At 23.5% G+C, this 5,818-nt stretch overlaps 1 protein-coding gene across 12 annotated transcripts in view; it reads right to left on the bottom strand.

Moving 5' to 3' along the window:
- LOC136083971 (TNF receptor-associated factor 5-like) overlaps nucleotides 1-5,602 on the bottom strand; it is a 206,579-nt gene extending 200,977 nt beyond the window's left edge. For 4 of the 12 annotated variants that reach the window (XM_065803941.1, XM_065803945.1, XM_065803936.1 and 1 more), the window contains exon 1: nucleotides 4,718-4,943. The gene's annotated coding sequence lies outside the window, so the exon portion shown is untranslated. Of the gene's footprint in view, nucleotides 1-4,717; nucleotides 4,944-5,267 lie in introns of those variants that run through there. The other 8 variants (XM_065803937.1, XM_065803938.1, XM_065803940.1 and 5 more) reach the window with 4 other exon arrangements.
- Nucleotides 5,603-5,818: the final 216 nt, after the last annotated feature.

Below are 5,818 nucleotides of genomic sequence, written 5' to 3'. Positions count from 1 at the left end.
CATTATAGTTTTTCAGCAAGAAATCATGAAATTTAATTAAATACAAAGCCAAACACGTGTTTAATATGCATAACATAAATAATAATGACGTCATATATAAACAAACCGAACGGCATGACGTTGTTCTTACTATTTTATACATATTTCATTTTGCAGCAAAATCATCAAGTGGCTTTAATTCAATGGCCACTAGTGTATATATATATATATATATATATATATATATATATATGTATATATATTTATATATATATATATAAATGTGTATATATATATATATATATATATATATATATATATATATATTATTTACATATTAAAAATATAACAAATGATGCGAGTTAGATAATATATTATAATGGCTTCACAATCCTGGGCTTCAGTTGTTTATTTTATAAAAAGTTGTTTCATCTTGATGGAGGTCATTAAAATTTCTAGTACAGTTGCTATTTTAATTGTTTTATTTGAGTAAAAAAACTGTTATAGTTTTATATTAATGTTGAAGTGCTATATCAAATAAACTATTTTATTTTTATTTTGGGATAAGTAATATTTTGAGTCTGTTTATTGTATTATTATTGCCTAGATATATATCGTTATTTGTTTACACTTATTTTACATTTTAGTTTTTTACATTTTTGTTTATTTTTATTTTCCTAAATAACCATTAATAATTAAAGAAGTATGAAAAGGATTTAATTTCACGACTATAGAGAACTCCGAAGAAGAATGTAAGTAATTATGTTTGTAAATAATTGTGTTTCTTTTTGGATTTTGTTTTTATATGGTAAGAAATAAAAAAACTTAATATAACCTATTGGTCATAGCTGATTTCATTTATAATGTCTAAATTTTTTTGACTTGTAGTTTTTACTGAAAATCAAACTTGTTAGTTTGATTTTCAGTGCAAGTTTATTAAGTAATGTTCTGGTGGATCAAAGATCAAGGAATGATATGGTTTCAACTGGTTTCCATCTCTTGAATGAAGTACCTAATATTATTTAAATTGATGATTTTTAGTTACACCTTTTGAAGTAAGTTTTATTTCCGTAATTTATTTATGAAATTGTGACAATTTTTAGTTGTAAAATTTGACTTTTGTTAAATGGATATGTATATATATATATATATATATATATATATATATATATATATATATATATATATATATATATATATATATATATATACATATATATATATATATATATATATATATATATATATATATATATATATATATATATATATATATATATATATATATATATATATATATATATATATATATACAAGTATATATATATATATATATATATATATATATATATATATATATATATATATATATATATATATATATATATATATATATATATATATGTATATATATATATATACATGTATATATATATATATATATATATATATATATATATATATATATATATATATACATGTATATATATATATATATATATATATATATATAATATATATATATATATATTTGCAGGTTGCAATTTTTTCAATTTTATTCTTTAAGTATACAAAGATTCCTTTGTTTAACCCTTATACTAGAACAAATATAAAAACAAGTAAATTTAAAAAGATTAAAAACTATTTTAAGCAAATTTCTCAGAGTTGAAGTTTAGGCTTTCTTAAAAACTATGGACTAAAACTTAATCATCAACAATTTTGTAAATATGTAATAATTTTGTATGGTTGCAACTTTTAAATATATTTTTAATAAAAATTATTTTAACATTCAATATTTAGAGCGCTTGCTATAATTTTTCCAACCTTGTCAAAATTTTTTTTGTTTAAGCATTTACTATCATGTGCTTAATACAAAGGAGGGGAAGTTTATCAACTTTTGGAAAATGTATTCACCCTCAGCGTATTAAGATTCTTTAAATTTATTCATTTATTTAATTTCACTTATTGTCAAAGAAAACTATCGACTGATAAAAATAAAAACATATAGTAATCAGGTTTTGAAATGTCAAATTTAAACTAAGCGATCAAAATAAAACCTTTAATTGTATTCGGCTCTTAAGTTTGTATTAAAAACTGTGAGTTTGTATTAAAAACTAAGAAACTTGAATGGCTGCTGTTACACATTTTTGAGTTGTTTGTCCGCATTTTGATCCCAGAATTCTTATTTAATAATTGTGGGATGAAAGCAAAACGATACTCATTAGAATATAATGCCAAATTATCTAAACATAACTTTACATTCAAATCTATTGTTTCAACTTGTATTCGTTGTTCTGTACAAACAAATTGAATTTTTTTAGTTTTAGTTAGTTCTATAATGTCTTAACATTAAAGATATTTAAATTGATACACCCTTATGCATTAATTTTAATGTTGGAATAATAATAATAAATTTCAATTGAAATGTTTTAGTCAGAAAAATACGAGTTTACAAATGATACGTTGTGTAACAAATGAGCTCAGGTGTTAGGATTTATGTCAGAAACTAAGACTTTGGAACGTCTGCCATTTGTAAAACGTTCATATCATTCGATGGCAAACTTATTAAATAAACTTGCTTTTTTTTTGCACCGTTGAAATAAATTTTAGTTTTTAAGACTGCTGTTGTTATCATAAAAAGATAGCACCAACTTTTTTTTAACTCAATTATTTCTTTTCTAAAAGTAATTATGGAAAGACTCTTTTTTTCCATCCGTTTAGAGTTAAAAGAAAATTGGCAGCAATTGCACTACAAGAATAAGCGACATCATGTATCCAACTAAATGAATTTTTAAATATTATTTGACAATTAAACATTAATCCAACGGCAGAAAAACCGTAGATATCAGTTGCAACTCTTGCCAGGGGCGCCCAAAGCATTTTTTGGTCTTTGAGATAGCAATCTTTTAGACTTGGAGCAAACTCCAAACATTTATATGTTTATACTTATGTCAAATAAGGATGCTTTGCAAAAAATTGCGATGATTGCAGCTTGGGAACAAAAAAGCGACAAAAATTTAGCTCTTTCCGGCCCCAAACGTGAGAGCAACAAGTCCATAAAATATTTTTTGTATTATTTTCAACTAAACTTATGTCCATTGATAAATTTTAAATTTCATAGTAAAATATTTTAGAGTTCAAAAATTATGACCATATAAAGTTTAAACCCCCCTCAATTTAAGGGGGTTCCAAATTTTTTATTGTCATAATTTTTGTACTCTGAGAGTTAATACTATAAAACTTAAAATTTATTGATGAATATATGCCTTGTTGAAAATAATACAAAAAATATTTCATCAATTTGTAGCTGTCACGTTAGGGGCAGGGGGGCTAAATGTTTAGGGCTTTTTTGTTCCCAAGCTCCAACTATCGCAATTTTTTGCAAAGCATCTTTATTTGACATAAGTATAAATATATAAAAGTTTGGAGTTTGCTCAATGTCTGGAAGCTAGCTATTTCGAAGACCAAAAAATGCTTTGGGCACCCCTGACTCTTGCAACACTTTTTGAAATATTTCATGGAATTAAGAACAGTAGTCGTATAGAACTTTTAGTTTTAAAGCCAATAGGTTTAAATATGCTTAATTGTCGAGAACTTGCCATATCTGTAAAACGTAAATAAAATTTTTAGTTTGCGGAACTATTTTATTGTCTAACTCTATATTTAACCAGGTGGTATGCTGAAAAACATGCAACTTAAAAAAACCTAGTGTACTTCTTTTAAAATTGCACGTAGATTAAATTGCTTCACCAGTATTTTAACACATTTGTGTAAAAAGGTTTTTATTTTTTAAGTTTCATAGATGCTGCAAAATTATATTACAATAAACAAGCATATGAATGTCTTTTTCTTTTCTTCAACACGTATGCCCCTTACAATTTTTATTTAAGTTAGAGATATCGAAGATTTTAGTTTTTTTGACCTCTTTTGCAATTTAACAAATATCCACTAACAATGTAATTTTTAATAAATTGCTGAGCTACTTTAATAAAATTTAATTAAAATAACTGATGACTTTACTTAAAATACTGACTTCTCTATCTTATCTCGAGGACCGCAGTTATGGAATTCGATCCTTAAAAACGAAATAAAAAACATGAAGTCATCAAATCTTTTTAAAGCAGCAGTCGAACAGCACCTATTTATCTTAATGAAGGAGGCCTAATTGACAAGACTGCAGTCTTCTACTTGTTCCTGTCATTATTTTAATTTTTTTTTTTATCTTATTTATAAGTGTGTACATATAAACATACTTATATTTATAAATGTATGTAAAGTAAATAGTGACAAAATAAATTACAAAAAAAAAAAAAAATGAAGTACTTGTGAAAAAACTATAATCAGATACAGCTGGCTCATGTTTTTGTAATTTACAATTCAAGACAATATATATTGAAGAGGAAAGGTATTACTAAATTAAAATACTATCTACCAGGTATCTACTTATTATATGTATGTATAAAAAATCTGGTAGAAAATAAAATCTTTTATTGCAAAAGATTCTGTCAATTGAAAAAAATTTGGATAATAAAGTAAATTTATGGCATTCTGCCTATAACTTGATTAAATAAGACTTATCTTGACAAGTATTTCAATGAGAAACTTTATATTATAGTATTATGCCAAAAACACCACTTTTTGGATTCAATGGTTATACAATATTAATACTAGTTTTAGTATTTTTTTATTTGTCATGGAAAAGTTTCAAATAAAAAATCTAATAAAGAAAAAGTGTTACCTTTTTTTTTCTTAACTGAAATCGAGTTATTGAATCAATAGAATATTCTCTGCAATGTTATAATAATGAAAAAATATTAAACTTTACTTTATTTCTTTAATGTTTTTAATTTTTATTTATTAAGTACATATATACTTGACGTTTTATTTATAATTAAAACTGTGGAATAATGTAAATAGTTCTATTATAACCCTATTATAGCAGAAACAAATCTAAAAAGGAAGACTTTTCAATAATCCAATTTATGAATTTTAAATGTCAATTTTTTTTAATACTTTAAACGTCAATTCTTAAGCCTCAATATAAAAATACTATCTTAAATTAAAAGAAGAGCTTTCAAACGCATTCAACCATTACGTATTTATCTTAGCTTTTGTATTGTTATAATGTTAATTGTTATTATGTTGATTTACTTTAAATACAAATAACGATAAAACATTTTAACCACTTTTTGGATTCAATGGTGTTACAATATTAATGCTAGTTTTAGTATTCTTTCATTTGTTATGAAATTTTTAAAATTAAACATCTATTGAAGAAAAAGTGTTACCTTTTTATTTCTTAACTAAAATCGAGTTATTGAATCAATAGAATATTCTCTGCAATGTTATAATAATGAAAAAATATTAAACTGTATTTTATTTCTTTAATGTTTTAAACGTCAATTCTTTAGCCTCAATATAAAAATACTATCTTAAATTGAAAAAGAGCATTTAAACGCATTCAACCATTAAGTATTTATTTCAGCTATTGTATTGTTATAATGTTGTATTGTTATAATGTTGATTTACTTTGATGTACAAATAATGATAAAACATTTTAATATTTTTTGTGCGGGTATTTTTTATTTATTACACACATAAGTACTTGACGTTTTATTTATAATTAAAACTGTGAAATAATGTAGAAAGTTCTATTACAACCCTATTATAGCAGAAAAATATCTAAAAAACAAGACTTTTAATGAATCAAATGTATACGTTTTGGTTTTTTACAATCTTTTAGTACTAGTCGCATAATACTTATAAGAAACAGTTATTCTGAAAAAACGGGACGTTTCCATTATTTTGTTGTCTCAACTTGAAATTTGATAATTGGCCC

Source organism: Hydra vulgaris, chromosome 08 (genome assembly GCF_038396675.1).
Source record: "Hydra vulgaris chromosome 08, alternate assembly HydraT2T_AEP".
In the NCBI taxonomy this organism is placed as follows: Eukaryota; Metazoa; Cnidaria; class Hydrozoa; order Anthoathecata; family Hydridae; genus Hydra; species Hydra vulgaris.
Note: the sequence above shows the minus strand (reverse complement) of the source record. Positions and strands in the feature narration are given on the sequence as shown.